This window comes from Mustelus asterias, chromosome 17, assembly GCF_964213995.1.
Source record: "Mustelus asterias chromosome 17, sMusAst1.hap1.1, whole genome shotgun sequence".
NCBI lineage: Eukaryota > Metazoa > Chordata > Chondrichthyes > Carcharhiniformes > Triakidae > Mustelus > Mustelus asterias.
This window is the reverse complement of record NC_135817.1, coordinates 27,180,231-27,203,654: the sequence shown is the minus strand read 5'-3', so window position 1 is coordinate 27,203,654 and position 23,424 is coordinate 27,180,231. Positions and strand designations below refer to the sequence as shown.

The 23,424-nt window shown below is 43.6% G+C and overlaps 1 protein-coding gene and 1 pseudogene across 1 annotated transcript in view; both read left to right on the top strand.

Annotated features, from left to right (window-relative positions):
- The window catches only part of LOC144506139 (FERM and PDZ domain-containing protein 4-like), a 559,161-nt gene that overhangs the window by 340,734 nt on the left and 195,003 nt on the right, over positions 1-23,424 (top strand). The gene's annotated exons all lie outside the window — the stretch shown is intronic.
- On the top strand, positions 17,675-17,853 carry LOC144506692 (U2 spliceosomal RNA; annotated as a pseudogene).

Below are 23,424 nucleotides of genomic sequence, written 5' to 3'. Positions count from 1 at the left end.
GGAGGACACTGGGTTGCAAGGGAGTAGAATAGACAGTATTACAGTTGATAAGGAGGATGTGCAGGATATTCTGGAGGGTCTGAAAATAGATAAATCCCCTGGTCCGGATGGGATTTATCCAAGGATTCTCTGGGAGGCAAGAGAAGTGATTGCAGCGCCTCTGGCTCTGATCTTCAGGTCGTCGTTGGCCTCTGGTATAGTACCAGAAGATTGGAGGTTAGCGAATGTTGTCCCATTGTTTAAGAAGGGGAACAGAGACTTCCCCGGGAATTATAGACCGGTGAGTCTCACTTCTGTTGTCGGCAAGATGTTGGAAAAAATTATAAGGGATAGGATTTATAGTTATTTGGAGAGTAATGAATTGATAGGTGATAGTCAGCATGGTTTTGTGGCAGGTAGGTCGTGCCTTACTAACCTTATTGAGTTTTTTGAGAAAGTGACCAAGGAGGTGGATGGGGGCAAGGCAGTGGACGTGGTATATATGGATTTTAGTAAGGCGTTTGATAAGGTTCACCATGGTAGGCTTCTGCAGAAAATGCAGATGTATGGGATTGGGGGTGATCTAGGACATTGGATCAGGAATTGGCTAGCGGATAGGAAACAGAGGGTGGTGGTTGATAGTAAATATTCATCATGGAGTGCGGTTACAAGTGGTGTACCTCAGGGATCTGTTTTGGGGCCACTGCTGTTTGTAATATTTATTAATGATCTGGATGAGGGTATAGTTGGGTGGATTAGCAAATTTGCTGATGACACCAAAGTCGGTGGTGTGGTAGACAGTGAGGAAGGGTGTCGTAGTCTGCAGGAAGACTTAGACAGGTTGCAAAGTTGGGCCGAGAGGTGGCGGATGGAGTTTAATGCGGAGAAGTGTGAGGTAATTCACTTTGGTAGGAATAACAGTTGTGTTGAGTATAGGGCTAACGGGAGGACTTTGAATAGTGTGGAGGAGCAGAGGGATCTAGGTGTATGTGTGCATAGATCCCTGAAAGTTGGGAATCAAGTAGATAAGGTTGTTAAGAAGGCATATGGTGTCTTGGCGTTTATTGGTAGGGGGATTGAATTTAGGAGTCGTAGCGTTATGTTGCAACTGTACACAACTCTGGTGCGGCCGCACTTGGAGTACTGTGTGCAGTTCTGGTCCCCACATTACAGGAAGGATGTGGAGGCTTTGGAGAGGGTGCAGAGGAGGTTTACCAGGATGTTGCCTGGTATGGAGGGGAGATCCTATGAGGAGAGGCTGAGGGATTTGGGATTGTTTTCGCTGGAAAGGCGGCGGCTAAGAGGGGATCTTATTGAAACATATAAGATGATTAGAGGTTTAGATAGGGTGGATAGTGATAGCCTTTTTCCTCTGATGGAGAAATCCAGCACGAGGGGGCATGGCTTTAAATTGAGGGGGGGTAGTTATAGAACCGATGTCAGGGGTAGGTTCTTTACCCAGAGGGTGGTGAGGGATTGGAATGCCCTGCCAGCATCAGTAGTAAATGCGCCTAGTTTGGGGGCGTTTAAGAGATCCGTAGATAGGTTCATGGACGAAAAGAAATTGGTTTAGGTTGGAGGGTCACAGTTTTTTTTTTTAACTGGTCGGTGCAACATCGTGGGCCGAAGGGCCTGTTCTGCGCTGTAATGTTCTATGTTCTATGTTCTATTGGTGCTTTCCTGTTGTGTATGATGTGATGACACGACCATACCTCCCAGTCATCTAGATGGTGCTGAAATTTAGTATGGCCCATTTGTTTCTCTTTCCAGCTGGAGTTTTGAAATAATTATGTTAAAGTGTACAGGTGAATATTAATAGTGAGATGAAAGAAAAGCAAAGATGAAATGTTGAGCAAATGTTGTTGCAGGCATTCTATTCTCTTTCACTTGCCTTTGACTTTTGAGTTTTTAAGAAGCAACATCAAAGCAGAGAAAGAATGGAATTTAGCATATAAAATCTCTAAACTTTGTAGCTTATAGGAGAGAAAAACAATCCTTTCTTTAATTCCATGTTTGTTTGCGTCCTTGGGTTCTGCACGACTGTGACCAACATCAACTTGAATTTATATAGCACCTTTAATGTAGAAAAATATCCCTGGATGCTTCAAAGGCCTTTAATCAGACATCCAGCCAAAATGGAAGCTGATAAAAGCTTTTTCAGAAAGGTAGGTTTTAAGGAGCATCTTGAAGGGGGTGATGAGAGAGGTTAAGAGGCATAGAGATTAGAGAGGGAAATCCAACCAGCTAAAGTCACAGCTGCAAGTGCTGGCCAAAGGAAGTGGAGGATGCATAAGAGGCCAGAGTGGGAGGAAGGCAGAGTTCTGACCTGGTTTTAGGGAAGGAGAAGGTTAGGGAAATACAGAGACATGAGGCCATGGACAGATTTGAACACAACAATGAGAATTTTAAAATGGAGGCATTGGTGGACCAGAAGCAAGGGAGTGATGAGCGAACAAGCCTTGATGTGGGTTAGGATACAGGCAGAGATGAGTTTTTATGGAGGAGATTGGAGGCCAGCCAGGAGTGGTTCAAAAATGCACAAAGGGTTCTTTGTATTGTTCATTTGGGTAAAGGGGCACTTTTAACTTTTAACTAAAATCCGAATGGGATCTCTGATTCTGTGCTTCCCAGTGGTTAAATGTATTGCGTGTTGCCATATTTTACAAGTCAGACAAGGATTTGGTGCAGTCATGTAATACACTAAGACCAGAGGAAGCTTACACAAGGCTTTTAATTTTTAGTTGATCTGAATGTACAGTGAGAATCAAAAGCAGATTATGAGAGTAATTCCCTGAACAACCCCTTCCCTGCCCAAATTTGAAAGAATTAAATAGTATTAATAACATAGGCGTTATAGAAGTTGGACAGATATTCAGCATCATGAACAGATGTATGGTACTTTAATAGAAAATTATGTTTATCACATGGAAGTGTTTCTGTTTTAATCAATGTAGTTGATGTTTTTAATCTTTTGAACCAGTGCCAAACATGTACTATCTGCACATCACAATCAATCTTTCATTGTGCTATGGCTGAATATACAAATATTTTAAGTAATAGTGGTCATTCTCATTGTTAATTTCTTTTTTATGTGAACATTAATGATTGGATAGCTGGGATTCAGATTTGGCCTTTTGCATTCTAGTCACAATTATTGCACAAGTTGCATCTTCTGATTTGTTCCAGGATTGCTTTAGTAATGGATTTAAATTGGGAATAATGCGTACAATACAAGAAAAGAATATTTGATTATAGCATTCCTGCTTCTGTGCAATATTATACAATATTCGCTGGAACAGGGAAAAGAGCTGGCAGTTAGGCAAGAATCTGGTAAGTGGGTAAGTTCTACTCTATCCCTAAGGTTTAAAACAGTACACAACTTGGTGGCATGCTCCAGCCATCATATCAGGGTACCAACATCTCTGACCCACATTGAAGAAAGAAGATGGACCCCTTGAAAAAGAAGATGGATCTCCAGGAGCACTCTGAGGCTGGAAGATGGACCTCCTCAATGAACACTCCTGCCTTGTGTCTTGTAGATTGTGGACAGACTTCGGGGAATCAGGAGGTGAGTTGCTCACCAGAAGATTCCTAGCTTCTGACCTGCTCTTGTAGTCACAGTATTTATATGGCTAGTTCAGTTGAGTTTCTGGTCAATGATAAGCACCAGGATGTTGATGGTGGGAGATTCAATGATAATGCTATTGAACGTCAGATCTTTTAGTTCCCTAGTTCACATGGCTGCTTATGTCATTAGGAACATGACAGAGAACACAGAGAGGACCTGAAAATGCTTGTCAATTTATAAATCGCTCAAAGAAGTGTAACACCTCAGTAACATACCATTGTTTATTTAGTAAGTGGGAGTTTTCGTAAGTGGGAATGTACGAGGTCAAACCACCTTCAGTTGCTTCATCAATGACCTTCTTTCCATCATAAGGTCAGTAGTGGGGATGTTCGCTGAAAATTTGTTCAACACCGTTCACTGCGAGTGAGTCCTCAGGTACTCAAGCAGTCGATGTCTAATTGCAGCAAGGCCTTAACAATATCCAGAAAATGACAAGTGCCAGGCAATGACTACCTCCAACAAGGTAGAATCTAACCATCGCCCGTTGAAATTCAGTGACATTACCATTGCTGAATCCCCCACCATCAACATCCTGGGAGTTACCATTGACCAGAAACTGAACTGGATTAGCAGTATTTATATGGCTACACGATAAATCAGAATCTAGGAATCTGTGGGTGTAACTCACCTCCTGACACCCCAAAGCCTGTCTAAAATCTACAAGACATAATTTAGGAGTGTGATGGAATACTTTCAACCTGCCTGGAAGAGTGTAGCTCCAACAATACTCAAGAAGCTTGAGACCATCCAGGACAAAGCAGCCCGCTTGATTGTCACCCCATCCACAAACATTCAATCCCTCCATCACCGATGCACAGTGACAGCAGTGTGTACCAACTGCACTGCAGGAACTTGCCAAGGCTCCTTAGACAACACCTTCCAAACCCACAATTGCTACTGTCTAGAAGGGCAAGGTCAGCAGACACATGGGAACACTACCACCTGGAAGTTCCCCTCCAAGTCACTCACCATCCTGACTTAGAAATATATTACCGTTCTTTCACTGTCACTGGGTCAAAATCCTGGAACTCCATCCCCACATCACATGGACTGCAGTGGTTCATGAAGGCAGCTCACCACACACTTCTCAAGGGCAATAAATGCTCAGTTAGCCAGTGATATCCACATTGCATGAATGATTTTTTTTTAATGAATTGTCGACTTCTTATGTATCCTCAGTGAATTTAATGGAACCCAAAATGAGGCCAAATTTGTTTCAAAACCTAACTGGTTGTCAAAGTAGTTCTGCTATACAAAAGCACTACAGGTTTAACATAAATTCAGACAAAACCTGTGGCAGAATTCTCAGGTCGCACGCACCCAAGATCAGAAATTCCTGCCCGGACTCAATAGACCTTTAAATGCTCTGTCAAATTTTCTGTCTCGCCCGCTACAATTCCCATGGCAGACGAGACGGGAGATTTTTGGCTTTGGAGTCATACCCAACTTGACACTAGAGTGAGGTCGTTTGAGATTCCCTTCTTCAAAATTGTGATGAGGTTTTGGTCAGGAAAGCTGATGAAAATTGGCTTCTGAACATAATTTTCTGATCTACGTTTCTGGTGGGTGAAATTCTACAAGTTCAGTGATTGAGAATAAATCCTGCATTGTAAATGCATACAGATTTTAACATTACATTGTAAATTTCAGTTGTAAAGCATTTTGAAATAGATTTTACAAGCCTATCAGAGACTATACAACCAAAAGGATTGGTCTGGAAATGAAAACACGGGTGCATGCTTCTCACTTTGATTTACTCACTACAAAAATGGTTAGGAGGGATTATTCGTATTTGCATGTACATTCAATGAAATCTAGTGCAAGTGGAGAGTTTAATATAACATTTACCCCGTTATTTCCATAAAATAGCTTGACTGCCAGAGACATATGAAAAATAACAGCGAACACATCTGCCACTGTTGAAGATTATCCACATTTAGTAATAGAGCTGGACAGGCAGAAGACTGTTCCTCTCTGGAGTAATGAATGCATGTTAAGCAGAGTTCCACAAGACTGATCAAACCTGAAATCAGAGGTGACTTGGTATCTGTCAGTTACTGTACCTGAGAAAAGCTGACAATGAACTGATACCTCCTCAGAATAAATTTATCATTTGTACAAGTGGTAACAAAATAGTTTTTTTTTCCACCTTGATCCTTTTGATAGTTATTGAACCACGTAACTGAGGATACAGTTTTGATTCTTGCACAATGACCTGAATCTATTCATGTTCTGGTTCATCAGAAGAACCACTGGATTGGAAACATGCAAATCAACAAGGGATTTTAAAAACCCAGCTAATTTCAGGTAGCAGCCCTTCAGAAATACTTAAATTGATTTTAAAGCATTTTGTGACATCCCGAGATCATGAAAGGTGCTATATAAAAGCAAGTCTTTAATTTCTTTCTTTATAGCTTCAGGACGTCCCCAGTTTATTTAATTACTTTCAAAGTGTAATCACCAGGTAGGCAGCCAATTTGTGCAAAGGAAAGCGAAGTGGGAAAGGGGTAGAGATGGAGAGGAGAAGGGGGGAGGAAGTGGGAGGGGAGGGGGTAGGGGAGAAGGGAAGAGAAGTGGGTGATGGGGGAGAGGAAAGGGGAGGAGGTGGGGAGAGAGGAAGAGAATTGCTGCAATCTGGTGGCGGGAGAGCAGAAATGGGGCGTTTTTTCTGGTTTGGATTTTGACATGATCAAGGTGAATCCAAAGGATTGGAAGATGCCCCATTTCAGGTACCCAGGCCAGAATTTCTTTCACAGCTTCAGGATCCCAATGTCAGAGTTAAATAGGGAGAAGCTCACACTGTAGGGAGAGCTGTCCTTGATTTGCCCTGAAATATTAAAACCAATTTAACCTCTTTGACTAAGCTTTTGGTCTCTGAATTAATACTGCCTCATGTTGGCTCACTTGAACTGAAAAGTTTGGCTTTTGAAGAAAACTACTCAGGGAGTAGAGGGGTTTACAGAGGGTTACGGAGGATGCCACAGAAGAAAATTGCTCAGGGGGCTGGTGGGGCAGATAATTGCTTTGGGAGTGGGGAGGGGAAGATTGCTGGAGAGAAACTTCTGCAATCTGGCAGGGGTGGATAGAGGGATTTATAAAGAAGGTTATAGGTGTTATAAAGAAAAACATAAAAGTCCCTCATCAAAACAGATGTTAAAGCAGAGTCTGCTTTTTCTAAAGCTCACTCGGTTTTACGATGGTTTGGAACCATCGTAATTCAGAAATATGGAAAATACATGCTATGATAGTTTTTGGTATCCAAATGCTTTAGTGTTGTTGGTAATCCAAAATGTTTGAGTGCTGTGGTTTGGGGCAATTGATGACATTGATGTCAATTATGTTACTTGTAATGTTAAATGACAACAAAATGATTGTTTTTGAGTGCAATTGATGTAAAATGATAGGTAAATGATTACTGTGAGCACAATTGATGTCAAAAAAGGGCAAATTAACCCTCTCAAACGCAAATGATACAAACATTTCAGGTAGGATATGTGGTTTAAGATCACACTTTATACTCATTTACTAGCCCAAGGACTAAGATTACAGAATCAGACTTTTCTTTAGATGACTAAATTAACAGGGTCCATTGAGATAAGAGGGAAAAGCCATTGGCATATATGCACACAGTTCTTCATTTTTCCAACATTGCTGTGTAGGAAATGAGGACATGGTTTCTACAAAATCTCCCAGACAAAAGTGGCAGAGGTAACTTCCCATTAGAAAAAAAAACTTCCTTTTTTTATAGTTTTCATTCTCATCCTGACATTTTGAATCAAGTGTTTATCTTCCCTAACCCACTCCATCTCCACCCACCACCACCAGTCATGGCTGTTATTATATAATGGCAGCTATTTGTTCAAATGTTAAGAATTCTTTGGAAGCATAAATAGGAAGAGGTCAAAGCAAACTAGGGGTTGGCAGCTTTCAGATTCTGAACAATGTTAAATTTACAAAGCAGGTTTTAAGAGATGACATATATTTAATGGCACATCGTTTGGTATGTAGTTAAATTTGTAGCAAATGCGTTCAGATTTAAAAACCAATTGTAACTCACTTCCTGTTTTCTATTCAGAAAGATCTCTTTATATTCTTTTACTCTTCACCATTCACCACGATAAATAAACAGCTTTTATTCAGTCAACGCACTAAAGATTGTTCAGAATTGGAAAGACGTGTTGAATAGAATTCCATTCAGCAGAAATGCCATGGGCATGTACAGCAATTTTAATCAAGGTGACCTTTTGAGAATAACGTCCGTCAATAATAGTCATCACAGAAACGCATTCAGCGTTAAAGGAAAACGCAAACCCAAAAATCTATATAGTCTAGATAATAATTAAATGTACTGGAAGGGTCATTATGAACTCGAGTTAATAACGGCTGGCTAAATTACTATACTGGTACAAAGGCTACCAGAACTACTACAAATTTAAAGTGAGTATCAGAATCATACAGCATAGAGGGAAGTAATTCAGCTCATCATGCCTCTGCAAGCAATTTGTAAGAGCTATTCCCCTTCTCTTTCTCATAGCCGAGCACTTTTCCCCTTTCAAGTACTTACCTAATTTCCTCGCAAAAGTGAACCCATCTCCTCCCTCCTCCACTCTTTTGCGTAGTGCATTCAAGATCATATATCACTGCATAAGACTTCTCAAATGCCCGCAGACTATTCTGCTAGATATTTCAAATCGCTGCCTCCGATTACTGATCAGTTGAAAGAGTTTCTCCCTATCTATGCTATCAAAACCCTTCATAATTTTTTAAACCCCTATTGAAGTTTTAAAAGAGAGCAGATAGATAAGTGGCTGGTGGAAGTAGCTGCAATTTAATACCGAATGCAGAGGCTTAGATAAAAGTAAGGAGGGGGAAAAAAGTAAGGGTATGGAAAAATCACATGCACATTGCATTAAGTCCTGCTATTCACCATGGCCATGACTCTCCCTTGCTGGTGATGGTCATTATGTGGAAAGGATGTGTAAATGGGTTCAACTGGTGGCAGTCTCCTGTCACAGATAGATGTGTGCCATAATTCTAGTTAGTTACTTCTAATGCAAATAAAATTCAAAAGTTACTTTATTACCAGTCTTTGTGGAAGCCTAATAGCTTGGCATGAGTAGCCTCCTTATCAGTGTCCAATGGATCCCAATTCCTGATGCCCTATTTTTCAACTTCTCAGTATATATGGATGCAGCTGCATACTGTAAGCCACTTAGAAATCATAGAAATCCTACAGTGCAGAAGGAGGCCATTCAGCCCATCGAGTCTGTACTGACAATAATCCCACCCCAGCCCTATCCCACAACCCCACACATTATCCCCGCTAATCCCTCTAACCTACACATCAACGGGACACTATGGGCAATTTAGCATGGCCAATCAAACTAACCCGCACTTCTTTGGATTCCTTAAAGTTTATCTTAAACTTCCTTAAAGTTTATCTCACTTGGAATGAAGAATGTATGGTAATAAATGTAAGGGTGAAAATGCTTACAAAGGAAGGCTGTTTGTTTTGCAAAAGCAGTCTATCAGCTGTTCTAGGGAAGTATTCACACAAAGCCTGGTAGGGTTAAAGCAGCAGTACACGATTATCATCAAAAGTTTGCAATTTCTGACTTTCCTTTCAGCCCAGCATGTTGCAAAGCTTGCCTGGTCAAGTACAAATCAAGAAAGTTATGTTTCATGTTGCAAATCTCCTGGCAGCTGACATTCACTCAAACATTCACTTATTTGTATATAGATGCGATTCTCTTGAAGCAAGTGTTATCAATGCATTACAATCCTAATTTTGTCTTTTCACCCCTCTTAGTTTCACCATTAAGTGTATAAAAATCACCACTTACAGGCTGATAGCATAAGTAGTAAGTGTAGGCTTACTTATAGTTACTTTCAGTCACCAGTTTAAGTCCTAAGGCAGATGGTTAAATAAACCTGCCTGCCTTCATTGTTACTCAAAAAAGCCACAAGATGGAGTACATATCATAACGTGAGCTATTTCTCAATATTCTTTAATGTACATATTGCAAAAATCAACTCCCATTTGAAAACCTGTTTAATAGAGGGAAAATTATAGCATGCTATAATGCCAAGTGTAAATCCTAATTTTTTTAAAATTTGTCTTAGAAATAGCCTGGGCTAACATACATTCCCTCCTGATTTCTCTGTTAGCTGAAAGAGTAGCATGCAGGCAGACCATGTACCTCAGGCTAAAACTATTCACTCATATTTATTAAGAGCTTGAAAATTACACAGAAGAAAGTACATAAGTCAGTAAAATAATTCTGTTCCCAACATTTTACCAATTATTTTTGTTCATTGTTCAAGATGAGCTCTTGGCGAAAACCTTTTGTAAGAGAATCAATCCTTCTGAAATTCCTATTAGCTCCATCCCAAAAAGTGAAACAGCAAACTAGGAAAAATGGGGAACACAGAGTACCAGCTTTGTTATGTCACTCTCTGATTGGCATAGTGGAAGATAACATAATTATTTGAAGCAAATCTCCTTACATTACATCCTGCAATGACAGTTTAGAGACAAAAGGAAGTTGCAGGTGTAGACAGCTTCAACAATTAAAATGTAGCCAAGCAAGATGTGTGTTCACTAGATTTAGAACCCAAACAGTTATTTACACATTTGCATCTACATGTAAGCTAAATAGACCATGGAAAATCTCAGAATATATCTGATGCACCTCAATGAGCACCCGGAAACAAGGCTTTAGAACTGAAGGCTTTAATACATTAACAATGAAACTACTAACACAAATTCACCCGTTCAGACTGAAGGGGTCCTGCCGGAGCAGGGGGTCTTATACCCTGCCACCGGAGGCGGGACCCCACTGGAGTGTGCCATGATAACACCCAGGACAGGTAAACACCCTATCCCAACAACATAGTACAACCCCCATAACAACAACACCCTAGCCCAACAGTAATACAATAACAACCCCAGTGGTGAACCAACGATGGTTCACCACATTCACCCCTCCTTTAGGAACCAAAGGTGGCGGGGTGGATGAAAACAGACAATGACAAAAAAATAACAGGATTCACAAGTCCAGACGGTCTGGAGGACCACACCGACGCTGCGATCTTCTCAACACCGGTTGCGAAACCGGAGCAGGTGCTTGCGGTGGCTCTCTCAAAACAACATCTGGCTGTCCCCTCAAAGACTCCCGGGCCGGCCGGCCCTGATGAGGCGATGGTGTAGGGGATCCTGGAACGTTTGGTGGTGGTGGTGGTGGTGATGATGGTGGCGCCGATCTCCGAGTCTCAGGCAAGCTGTACATGGGAGTAAAAGTGTTATGCACTGGTCCCGGTGCTGACCGCGCCACGTCTGGGGAAGTAATGAGGAGTAGTGGATCTGTGACTGGGGGAATAGGAGCGACAGGAGTTGCTACGTCCCCTGCGGGCGCCAGGTCTCTAATGGAGACAGTGTCCTCTCGCCCGTCAGGATATGCCACATAGGCATACTGAGGGTTGGCGTGGAGGAGTTGGACCGGTTCGACCAAGGGGTCGGACTTGTGAGCCCTCACATGGCGCCGCAGAAGGACGGGTCCTGGGTACGTCAACCAGGCTGGCAATGAGGTCCCCGAGGACGACTTCCGAGGGAATGAGAACATCCTCTCGTGGGGAGTAGCATTGGTTGCCGTACACAGGAGGGAGCGGATAGAATGGAGCGCAGTTGGAAGGACCTCCTGCCACCGGGAGACTGGAAGGCCCTTGGATTTCAGTGCCAGTAGGACAGCCTTCCAGACTGTAGCATTCTCCCTTTCCACCTGTCCGTTACCCCTAGGGTTGTAGCTCGTGGTTCTACTAGAGGCAATCCCGAATGAGAGCAGGAATTGCCTCAAGTCGTTGCTCATGAACGACGAGCCCCTGTCGCTATGAATATAGCAGGGGTACCCGAACAGGGTAAAAAGCTCACTGAATGCCTTGATGACGGTGGCAGTCGACGTGTCCGCACAGGGGAAAACAAACGGAAACCGGGAAAATTCGTCTATTATGTTAAGAAAATAGACATTCCGATCCGTTGAGGGAAGGGGGCCCTTAAAATCTACACTCAGCCTCTCAAAAGGGCGAGTGGCCTTGACCAAATGTGCCCGGTCTGGTCGATAAAAGTGTGGTTTGCATTCTGCGCAAATCCGACAACTTCTAGTAACTGACCTGACCTCCTCCACCGAGTAGGGTAGGTTGCGGGCTTTTATGAAGTGGTAGAGTCTGGTGACTCCAGGATGACACAGATCATTGTGGAGAGCCTTCAAGCGGTCCTCCTGCATGATGGCGCATGTTCCGCGCGAGAGGGCATCCGAGGGCTCATTGAGCTTCCCTGGACGATACATAATATCGTAATTATAGGTGGAGAGCTCAATTCTCCACCGCAAGATCTTATCGTTCTTGATCTTGCCCCTCTGCGTGTTACTGAACATAAACGCCACGGATCGTTGATCCGTGATCAGGGTGAACCGCTTACCTGCCAGGTAATGGCGCCAGTGTCTGACTGCCTCCACAATGGCCTGAGCCTCCTTTTCCACCGCTGAGTGCCGAATCTCTGGGCCTTGAAGGGTGCGGGAAAAAAACGCGACGGGCCTGCCTGCCTGGTTTAGTGTGGCGGCTAGGGCGAAGTCCGATGCATCACTCTCCACCTGGAAAGGGATGGATTCATCCACCGCGTGCATCGTGGCTTTCGAGATGTCGCTTTTCAAAACCTTGAAGGCCAATTGGGCCTCCGGCGTAAGTGGGAAGGTTGTGGACTTAATGAGCGGACGAGCTTTGTCCGCGTAGTTGGGGACCCACTGTGCATAATACGAAAAGAACCCGAGGCATCTCCTCAGTGCTTTCGTGCTAGCGGGCAAGGGAAGTTCAGTGAGTGGGCGCATACGGTCTGGATCAGGGCCAATGACCCCGTTTTCCACCACGTATCCGAGGATGGCTAACCTATGCGTACGGAATACGCACTTCTCCCTGTTATAGGTCAGATTCAGGCGAGATGCAGTGCGTAGAAAGTGTTGGAGATTCGTGTCGTGGTCCTGCTGGTCATGGCCGCAGATGGTGACGTTATCCAGGTACGGGAAGGTAGCCCGCAACCCGTTCTGGTCCACCATTCGGTCCATAGCACGCTGGAAGACCGAGACCCCATTGGTGACACCAAATGGAACCCTGAGGAATTGGTATAGACGACCATCCGCCTCAAAAGCCGTATATTGTCGGTCCTCTGGGCGGATGGGGAGTTGATGGTAGGCGGACTTAAGGTCTATGGTAGAAAACACTCGGTACTGCGCAATCTGATTGACCATATCAGAAATGCGCGGGAGAGGATACGCATCCAGCTGCGTGTATCTATTAATGGTCTGACTATAGTCGATGACCATCCGAGGTTTGTTCCCGCTTTTGACTACCACGACCTGCGCTCTCCACGGACTAGCACTGGCCTGTATGATCCCTTCCTTGAGGAGCCGCTGAACCTCAGATCTAATAAAGATCCGGTCCTCAGCGCTGTAACGCCTACTTTTAGTAGCGATGGGCTTGCAGCCAGGTACCAGATTTTTAAAAAGGGATGGTGTCGTGATCTTCAGGGTGGATAGATTGCACGCGGGGCGCTTTGGGCAATTTGGAGGCTGCGGCTGGTTCCCTACTGCCAGTGAAGGGAGTGGCCCACCGTACTGTAGGATCACACTCCTCATGTGGGCCATAAAGTTTAGTCCGAGGAGAATTGGCGCGCAAAGGTGAGGTAGCACAAGGAGCCTGTATTGCTCGTAAACTGTGCCCTGTACCTCAAGAGTTACCATACATTGTCCTTGGATCGGTACAGAACGGGACTGTGATGCCATGGAAATTGTCTGTTTGGCAGGGAGAACCCGGAGTCCACACCTTTTAGCAGTTTCAGGGTGTATGAAACTTTCGGTGCTCCCACTGTCAAACAGACAATTTACAGTTCTGCCACTAACCTTTACCTCCATCATGGAATGTTCCAGTCTGTAATGCCTGGTCTGATCCAGAGAGATCGACGCCACCGTTGGCCCCTGGGTGTCACTGCATGCTGCCGATGTGGATGCTGAGGACCCCTGCTGGTCGCTGCTGCATGCTGCCGATGTGGATGCTGAGGACCCCTGCTGGTCGCTCCTAGTCGTCGTGGACCATGATGGCCGCCCCCATGAATCGCATGTGGCCGAGGGCTCCAAGCGCAGCGACTCCTGGTGGTCTTCCTCCTCCTCTGTCTGCCACGATGGCGCCGTCCTGAGATCGCACGTGGTCGGACCTCGTGGGTACTGCAGCGCCGAAAGAGATGGTCTCCGTTCTGGAGGGTTACAAGCTGCACTGCCGTTTTTAGGTTTGGACCTGCAGACTTTGCCGTAGTGGCCTTTTTTACCGCACTGGCTGCAGATTGCCGTTCTTGCCGGACACTGTTGCCGTGGATGCTTGGCCCCACCGCAAAAATAGCATCGCTGGCCACCTGGAGCTGCCGCCGTCGTCGAATCGATCTGGGAGCGCGGGTTCGCGGGGCGAGGAGGGAGCAGAGCTTGCTCCAACCACGTTGACTGCACGTGGTCCTCGGGGTACAGCGCCAAGCTCTTCGACGCCGCCTCCAACCTCACGGCCATCCCCATTGCCTGGGTCAAGTTGAGTTTCCCCTTTTCTAATAATTTAAGTCTGATGTACGAGGACCCTACCCCTGCTACGAACGCGTCTCGGGCGAGGTCTTGCATGTACTGCTCGGCGGAGACATCCTTACAGTCACAACCCCTGGCAAGCTGCAGGAGTTCATTGGCGTAGTCTTCTATGGTCTCGCCCGACTGCCGACGTCGTGTAGCGAGGAGATAACGAGCGTGAATCTCGTTGGGTGGCGTAAGGTACCTATTCTTTAGGAGCTCGACGGCACCCTGGTAAGTGGAAGCTGCACGAATGGCTAGGTAAATCGTGTCGCTTACCCTTGCGTGGAGGACCTGGAGTCTATCACTGTCTGTAGTGATAGCTACCGAGGCTGCCAGGTAGTCCTCGAAGCACTTCCACCAATGTTCGAACGTGTTAGCTGCACCGACCGCACGTGGGTCCAGTGTCAGACGATCCGGTTTTAGGATCTGTTCCATATTCTCAGTTAATGTATTAAATTGATGCACCTCAATGAGCACCCGGAAACAAGGCTTTAGAACTGAAGGCTTTAATACATTAACAATGAAACTACTAACACAAATTCACCCGTTCAGACTGAAGGGGTCCTGCCGGAGCAGGGGGTCTTATACCCTGCCACCGGAGGCGGGACCCCACTGGAGTGTGCCATGATAACACCCAGGACAGGTAAACACCCTATCCCAACAACATAGTACAACCCCCATAACAACAACACCCTAGCCCAACAGTAATACAATAACAACCCCAATGGTGAACCAACGATGGTTCACCACAATATCTGTCCTGGCTGAGCTTGTTTTTTAAAAAAAATGTGAACATTCCTTTGGCATTATTTCAAATTCATTAAAAAATTACACAACAAAAATTCTTATAATTTGATCAGATTCCAGAATCTGCAGTATTTTGTTTTTCTCTTATAATTTGAAACTATTTATACCGTTCATCTCTCCTGCAGAATGCCCAATAATTTTCTTAACATCATCCTATCAGACTGATTTAACGGGTGACCAGGTGATAACTAATGAGCAGCATTGCAGGCGGATTATATCAAACAATATCTCCTTGCCACTGTTCACAATGGGCAAGGTACAGGCTGTGCCTAAGCAACTCCTGCTTGCAAAACTCAAAACACAATGTCCGACATTACACGTGAATAACGATTGGATAACATGTGCTAAGTAATCCTCAGCCTGCTAAGAATTACGCTGACAACCAATTTAGGCTGGTCAGTTGGACTCCCGGTGTAGCATATTTGCTTGTACTGAAAGCTACACATATTAACACACAAGGCCCTGCTCTTTGCAGATAGAAACAAAATGTACATACATTGCAGCTGTTTCAGCTAAACAACATAATTGGCAGTCATTCTCTGATTCATTCCTTAGGGCAACACATTAACCAATCAGGGTCAAGATGTCTTTTCCATTTCAAAAGATGCTTGGCAGTTATCTGTCGGCCATTGTCAACCGGTGCATTCTCCATGGCAACACGTTTACCAATCAGAGGCCATTTGCCAAACAATCGGCATTCTTTTCGCATACAGTTTTTCTCTTTTACAGGCATTCTTGTGAAGTGCCCTGATGGGTGCAAGACAAAAAGCTTTGACATGTCTCTGTTTTCAGCAATACTCTGTACAGCCAAACTATTTGAAGAATACACTACAAAGACACCCCACGAACAGATTATGGTCCACAGTTTGTATCTGCAGAAGTTGTAGGCTTCACCAAAGTATAGGAATTTAAAGGTGATGTCTTCACTTGACTACCCACAGTACAATAGTAATTTTGAAAACGCCATGAAGACTATTGAATGACTCTTCCCGAAATTCAAGAAGTCTGGTCAATCAGAATTTCTAGATGTATCAGGTTGACACAACATGCTGGCTAGAATTTTCCAGCCATTCCTGCTGGTGGGATCTTCTGGTCCCGTTGACACTGAACCCCAACCCCCCCCGTTGCGGGTTCCCTAACAACAGGGTAGTGCATACAATGGGAAACCCCATTGACAGTGGAGGGACAAACTGGTTTCTGTCTCAAGACACGATGATACTTCAAGACATATGTGATACAGTGTGGACAAAATTTCCTGGGCCAGAGTGCTTAAGTGTTGAAATATGTAAAAGTGTGGCGGGTCCCAGATGCTCTAACGTGTATGTCAAAGACCCACACTGCAGGAATCACTATCTGTTGATTGATACAAACTGAACTGAGACCTTTCTGAAATGCAAATACCCAGTGGTCTTCTGAACTGCCCACTATCTCCAAATCAAGTAACAACAGCTACATCTGAAACTGCTGGGAGTCCAACACCAATCGCCAATCACAAACTTAGAAGACAGCAACAGCCTCCACTTCAACTGAAGAGTATTTGCTTTATTTTTCGTGCTTGTGATTTAGTTTCAGTTAAATTTCAGAGTTCCTATTTGTGTATGCATATGTGTTTCTTTAAGTTTAAAATAGTACAGGCTGAATTATATGGCCCCGTCATGGAGGGATGGGACTGGAAAATACAGCAAGCCAATCCAAAGTCCATTGACTTCGGCGGATGCGGAAAATCCCGCTGGCAGTAAATTCAACCCAACATCTTTTTCTATTGAGGGGCACACATATATTACATGTGCGTGACAGATGAGGCATGATCACATGCAATTCCTTTGCATTCTTTCTCTCTTCTGTGTGTATGGTCCTGTAAACCAGCAGACTTGTGTGACTGCTGAAACCATTGTTAGCCGACTTGTAATTCTGTATGCCTACTATTGAAAGAGGAGGTCTTGCAGCAGAGTGGATAGTGTTCCTGCCTCAGTGCCGGAAGCTCTAGGTTTGAGTCCCACCTCTGGAGTTGATGATCAAGGAATGTGTGTTCTTAATGCAGCCAAACAGGTTGAGTATCAACTTGTAAATCATTTCAACACATACCAATGGCAGACAGTAAGAGGAGGAGGGATCCCCAGTGAGCCATGCGATGGAAAGTTGAAGACTCCACCATCACAATCCATTGCTCCAAAGTGCAACATGCATGTAAAAGTGTCACAACATGCCACAGCAACTCAGACTCCTTGTAGCACACCGTTACTATTTAAAGGGGTGTTGTCGTGTTCTGTTGAGGCAAAAAGGCTTGGCTTTTGGCTAAGATCAAGTGTAGTTATGCGGATGCTGCACTTGGTTGAGGTCATTAGGTTACGTTTAAGCTTCATTTTCATATGAAGCAATTTTTAAAAGCGGCATCTCGGCCTTTGGCTAAGATGCAAATGAGATCAAGCCTTGGAGGAGGAAGACCTGCACCTACTCCAATCAACTTGGCTCATGTAGATCAGGCCCAAGACAGGGGTTGCATACCCTGTCTTGTCAGCTTGGATCGGAAATGTCTCAACTTGTTGAGACTCTGAATTGGACTTGATTTGATTGAATTGGAAAAGTATTAAAAAAAGGCTTGGCTAAGATCGCTTCTCGGCCTTTTGGCTAAGATCAAGTGTAGTATGGACATGCTGTACTTGGTTGAAGTCATTAGGTTACATTTTAGTTTCATTTGAAGCAATTTTTAAAAGCGGCATCTCGGCCTTTTGGCTAAGATCAAGCCTTGGAGGAGGTGCAATGCCTACTCCAATCAGCTTGGATCATGTAGATCAAGCCCAAGACAGCTTGGATCGGGAATGTCTCACTTGTTGAGACTCTGAATTGGACTTGATTTGATTGAATTGGATTTTAAAAAAGGCTCAAAAGGAGATGTGAATGTCTAGCTTTGAGGTAATGAAGAATGATTCAGGACTTCAGCGGTAGAGGAGGACAAGTCAATATGAAGCCACACACTATTTTGAAGGTAAAAAATGTTTAATGATGAAAAAATTAATATTGTAGGTGTACATATTAAATTAAATATTGTTGATGGAGAAGCAGTGCAAATCAATAATGGTAAAGTTTATTTATGATTAGTCACAAGTAGACTTGCATTAAAACTGCAGTGAAGTTACTGTGAAAATCCCCTAGTTGCCACACTCCGGCGCCTGTTCAGGAACACTGAAGGAGAATTTAGCATGGCCAAACCACCTAACCAGCATGTCTTTTTAGACTATGGGAGGAAACCGGAGGAAATCCACAGAGACATGGGGAAAACGTGCAGACTCCGCACAGACAGTGACCCAAGCCGGGAATTGAACTCAGGTCCCTGGCGCTGTGAGGCAGTCATGATGTGGAGATGCCGGCATTGGACTGGGGTGAACACAGTAAGAGTTTTAACAACACCAGGTTAAAGTCCAACAGGTTTATTTGGTAGCAAATTAAATACCATTAATGGTATTTGCTGAGACCACTAATACCACTAATACCACTAATGGTATTTGCTACCAAATAAACCTGTTGGACTTTAACCTGGTGTTGTTAAAACTCTTGCTGTGAGACAGCACAGTAACCACTGTGCCACCGGAGAAACATAGAAAATAGTACTGCTCCTGTACTCAAATCCTCTTGCTATGAAGGCCAACATACTATTTATCTTCTTCAGCACCTGTTGTATCTGTACACTGATCTTCAGCGACTGGTGCATAAGGACACCCATGTCTCATTGCACATTCCACTCTCTGTCTATAGCCATTCAGATAATAATCTGCCCTCCTGTTTTTTCCTGAAACTACACATCAGATGTGTAGTGTGAATTCTGTGCTTTAATTTTAAATAATTCCACGTAAATAAACAGTTGTTCAACTCAATCTTTCCCAAAGAAACAAGCACACCTGGTAAAGTCCTATGGCCAGAGCTAACACTGGTGCAAATCTGAATTCCAGCTGTTTGGATATTATCTCCACTAAATGAAAACATTTTTCTGAAAACAAATGTGTGTGAAAATAATCTTTAACTGAAAATGATGCCTCACTTCGCTGCGCCAACAGCTAGCTTAAGCTGATGCCCCAGTTAATGACAAGAAACGATAGCAGAAATGTGAAGATCGTAGTGTCTTTTACTTTTTCACAGCCCCAAGGAATAGTCAGAGAATGCATTTTCAAAAGAGAACATTTCCATTAGAGAAGTATTTCCTGTCTCATATGCAGTACCCAGTTCTTCCAATGACAAATACTATTATTTAATATGTGTAGTTAACAGCAAATCTACAAATTTGCTCAAAATTATAAAACTCACAGTTAACTGCTTCATGAAAGCAACTTATGTTGTTGTAGCCTTTGAACTGAAGTGTACTGTGCAACATCAGTAGCAAACATGTTTATATGTTTTTTTTGTCTCTTAACAGAGGTCTTAGCCTGTTTATTTTAAATGAGTTAATATTGCTGATGAGTAGAGAAAAATGTATTCAAGTATTAAGTCAATCCTTTTTCACTTGTATTGAAACACAGGAACAGGAGGAAATAATTCAGTCCCTCGAGCTGCGTCCACCATTCACTTCATGGTCAATCTGCACTCAAATCCACTTGTTCAGCTTTGTTCCATAGCCTATACCCTTTCTCAACACACAATCTAACCATCTCAGAATTGAACATTTTAATTGACCCAGGATCATAGCCTTTTTGAGGAATGAGTTTATTTCTGCTAGACTTGGATTGGCTTGGGAAATCTTAGATGGAAGACCTCGTGCACACTCGTATGTTGAAAATAGTTATTTCCCTGTTCACCAACATAGGATATCAAATAATCAGAGAATAGAAGAAGGAGGCATAGCTGAGGTAGCCTCCTTGTAGGCTGATGCCATAACTGGCCCACACAGCTGTCTGCTTCAGAGGGTGGTGGAGGGAGCAGGTCATGGCAGGCAGCCAAATACAGGAACCAAAGCACTGGGAGCACTTACTGAGTCACTTCACTGCCCAAAACAAAGAGATACCATTCCATAACTGAGTTGAGTGCCACACTTCCAGGAACAGCTGACTGCCATGATAGATATGGGAATCACTGACAAGTCCACCATTTATTGTCCATCTCATGAAGATGGTGGTAGGCCATCTTGTCAAACCACTGAAGTCTTCATGATGTAGCTATACCCAGAGTGCTGTTAAAGAAGGAATTGCAGGACTTTGACCCAGCGACGATGAAGGAACAGTGATAACTTCCGAAGTCAAGGTGGTGCATGACTGGGAGGAGGACTTGGAAGATAGTGCTTGTGTTTCCAGCTGGTAGAGGTTACAGGTTTGGAAAATGCTGACAAAGAAACCGTGGTGAGTGGCTGCAGTGCGTCTTGTGGATGGCACATGCAACCGGCCCATACCAATGTAGTTTTTGGTGAGCACCACTCAATGTTCATTTATCCACCTCATCTGCATGTTTGTAATATTGGCCCATGTGGCTCCAGCATCGCTGTCCACTCCTCCAAGCTTCCTGTGCACAGTGGTGTCAGTGGGGAGGGGGCAGCAGCAGAAATTCTTTGACCTTGTAATCTTGGGAGGAGACCAGGAGGCTCAGAAGGACCATCCTCAGAAGCGAGTGGGAACTGTTGGCCAAGAAGATTAACTACAGGCACCTGGACTCTTGCAACAGTGCCAAAAGATGTTTATTAACCACACGTGGGTGGTTAAGGGCAGTGACTGTATCTTCACATGATATCTCATACCCATTGCATCACCAGCCTCTTACACTGCCCAATGTACTATATTCCCATCACTTCCCCAGCAGCACTCCCTAACATTCATGCCTCATGCCTAACATCCAGATACTCCCTCTCACCTTCACAACCTGACAATGCTACTGGCCTCAAACTCATCTCTTGCTGGCTCCACGCACTCGTGCAAAATAGAAGGGTGCAGAGTGGAACTGGTGGAGGAACAAGGAAAACTGAATTTCCTGAGCCCTACGGAGGAAATGGCTCCTGTAAAATGGAATTGGCTGCGACAGGACCTGGTGTTTGGCATTGCAGAGAACACCAAGGATGACCGCATGGCACCTCAACAAGAGGATATAGGAGGATTGAGTGAGTGGGCAAATGTTTGGCAGATGGAGTATAATATTATCCACTGTTTGACAGGAAGAACAGAAAAGCAAAATATTTTTTAAATGGAGAGAGACCACAGAATGGTGTGGTACGGAGAGGTGTCCTTTTAACTGAATCACAAAAAGCTAGCATGCAGGTGCAACAAGTAATTTGGAAGCCACATTGGATGTTGGTTTTTATTGCACGGAGGAGGGAATATACAGGTAGGAAAGTCTTTTTTTACAATTGAACAGGGCATTAGTGAGATCTCACCAATGTACTGAATACAGTTTTGATCTCCTTATTTAATATACTTGCATTGTAGACAGTTCAGAGAAGGTTCACTAAGTTGATTCCTGCAATGAAGTGTTTTATGAGGAAAGGTTGAGCCTATACTTACTGGAGCTTAGAAGAATGAGAAGAGACCTTACTGAAACATATATGAAGGGTTTGACAGGGTAGATACAGGGGGAATGTTTCCTGTCCTGGGGAAATCTAGAACAAGGGGGAAGTACAGTTTTTAAAAAGTCATCATCCATTTAAGGTGAAGATGAGGAGGAATGTTTTCTTTCAGAGGGTCATTAGTCTTTGGAACTCTCTTCCACTGAGAACAGTGGAAACTGGGACATTGAGTATATTCAAAGCTGAGATAGATAGAGCAGACACAATGAGCTAAATGGCCTACTTCTGCTCCTATTTCTTGTGACCAACTCTCAACACATACTCATCCTTGTATCTGGTATGATGAGCAAGCTGCTGCTGATGTGAACATTGTCTCTTGCTTTGTACCCTATCCTTCCCTTTCCCATATATTAACCTTCTCTTTCTGAGTTACAGAGAGCTGGGAACTGCTGGCTGCCAGACACAGAACCCCTAAGAGGTGATAATGATCAGACAAAGTCAGTATGATTTTACAAAAGAGAAATTAAGTTTGACAAAGTTAACACAGTTTTATGAGGCTGTAACTAGTGGGGTAGATGAAGTGGAACCTTTAGATGTAGCTATAGTATAATTGGATTTCCAGAAGGCATTTGATAAGGTGCCACCCAAAATGATAATAGGCAAGATAAGAACTCATGGTTATTTGCATGAATAGAGAATTGGTTAATTGACAGGAAACAAAGAGTAGGAATAAATGGGGCATTTTAAAGTCATCAGGCTGTAACCAATGGAATGCCGCAAGGATCCGTGCTTGGACCTCAATTATTTACAATCTATATTAACAGTTTAGATCTAAAAGGAGAGAATAATGTATGTAAGTTTGCTAATGATACAAAGCTAAATGGGAATACAAGCTGTGAGGAGGATACACAGAGGCTGCAAAGAGATTTAGACAGGCTAAGTGCACACTAAGGTGGCAGATGGAGTATAATGTGGGCAAGTGTGAGCTTTTTCACTTTGGTAGGAAGCGGATTTAAAAAAATATATATAAAATAAAAACAGAAAATGTCAGAAAAACTAAGCAGGTCTGGCTAGGTCTGTGGAGGGAGGAGCAGGTTTAATGTTTTGAGTCCAATATGACTCTTATTTAGAACTGAAGAAAGGTAGAAATGTGATGGGTGTTATGGTATTGAAAAGGGGGGGAGGGGCAGGTGAAGTAAAATAGTCAGGTATAGGTTAGAAGGTGGGAGAGGTGAAGTAGCAAAATGTAATGGAACACAGGAAAGTGAGTGATAATTATAGTATAGATAATTATAGTGTGTGTGTTGTGTTTTTGCGTTCATTGAAGTAGGTCAAGGACAGAAATGTGAGCATGAGAGCAAGATGGTGAATTGAAATGCCAAGCAACCAGAATGTTGGGGGTCATGCTTGTGGATTGAGCGAAGGTGTTCCACAAAGAGTCACCCAGACTGTGGTTTGTCTCCCCAATCGCATTGGGATTGTGCAACATCAAGATAGCGTCCTTTGCCAGCCTTGCGGTGTATGTGGCGATGTAAGGCAATTTCCCATTCGTAATGTTACTTGTAAGACTAGCATATTGTGTTGAAGACCACCAGATTTTTCATGTACATGAGATTTAAGTAACAGTACTGTAAAAAATTGGGGTCCTCAATAAACTGGTACATTCTATATAGTATAGAATTTTTATGAGATTAGCTAAACAGTTCCTGCAAACGGCTAGATCACTTAGTGCATGCTGCAATGTCGTTTATTAATCTATTCATGGGATGTGGGTTTCGCTGGCCAAACCAGTATTTATTGCCCATCCTTCATTGCCGTTGAAAAGGTGATGGTGAGTTGCCTTCTTGGGCTATTGCAGTCTTTGAGGTATAGGTACACCCGCA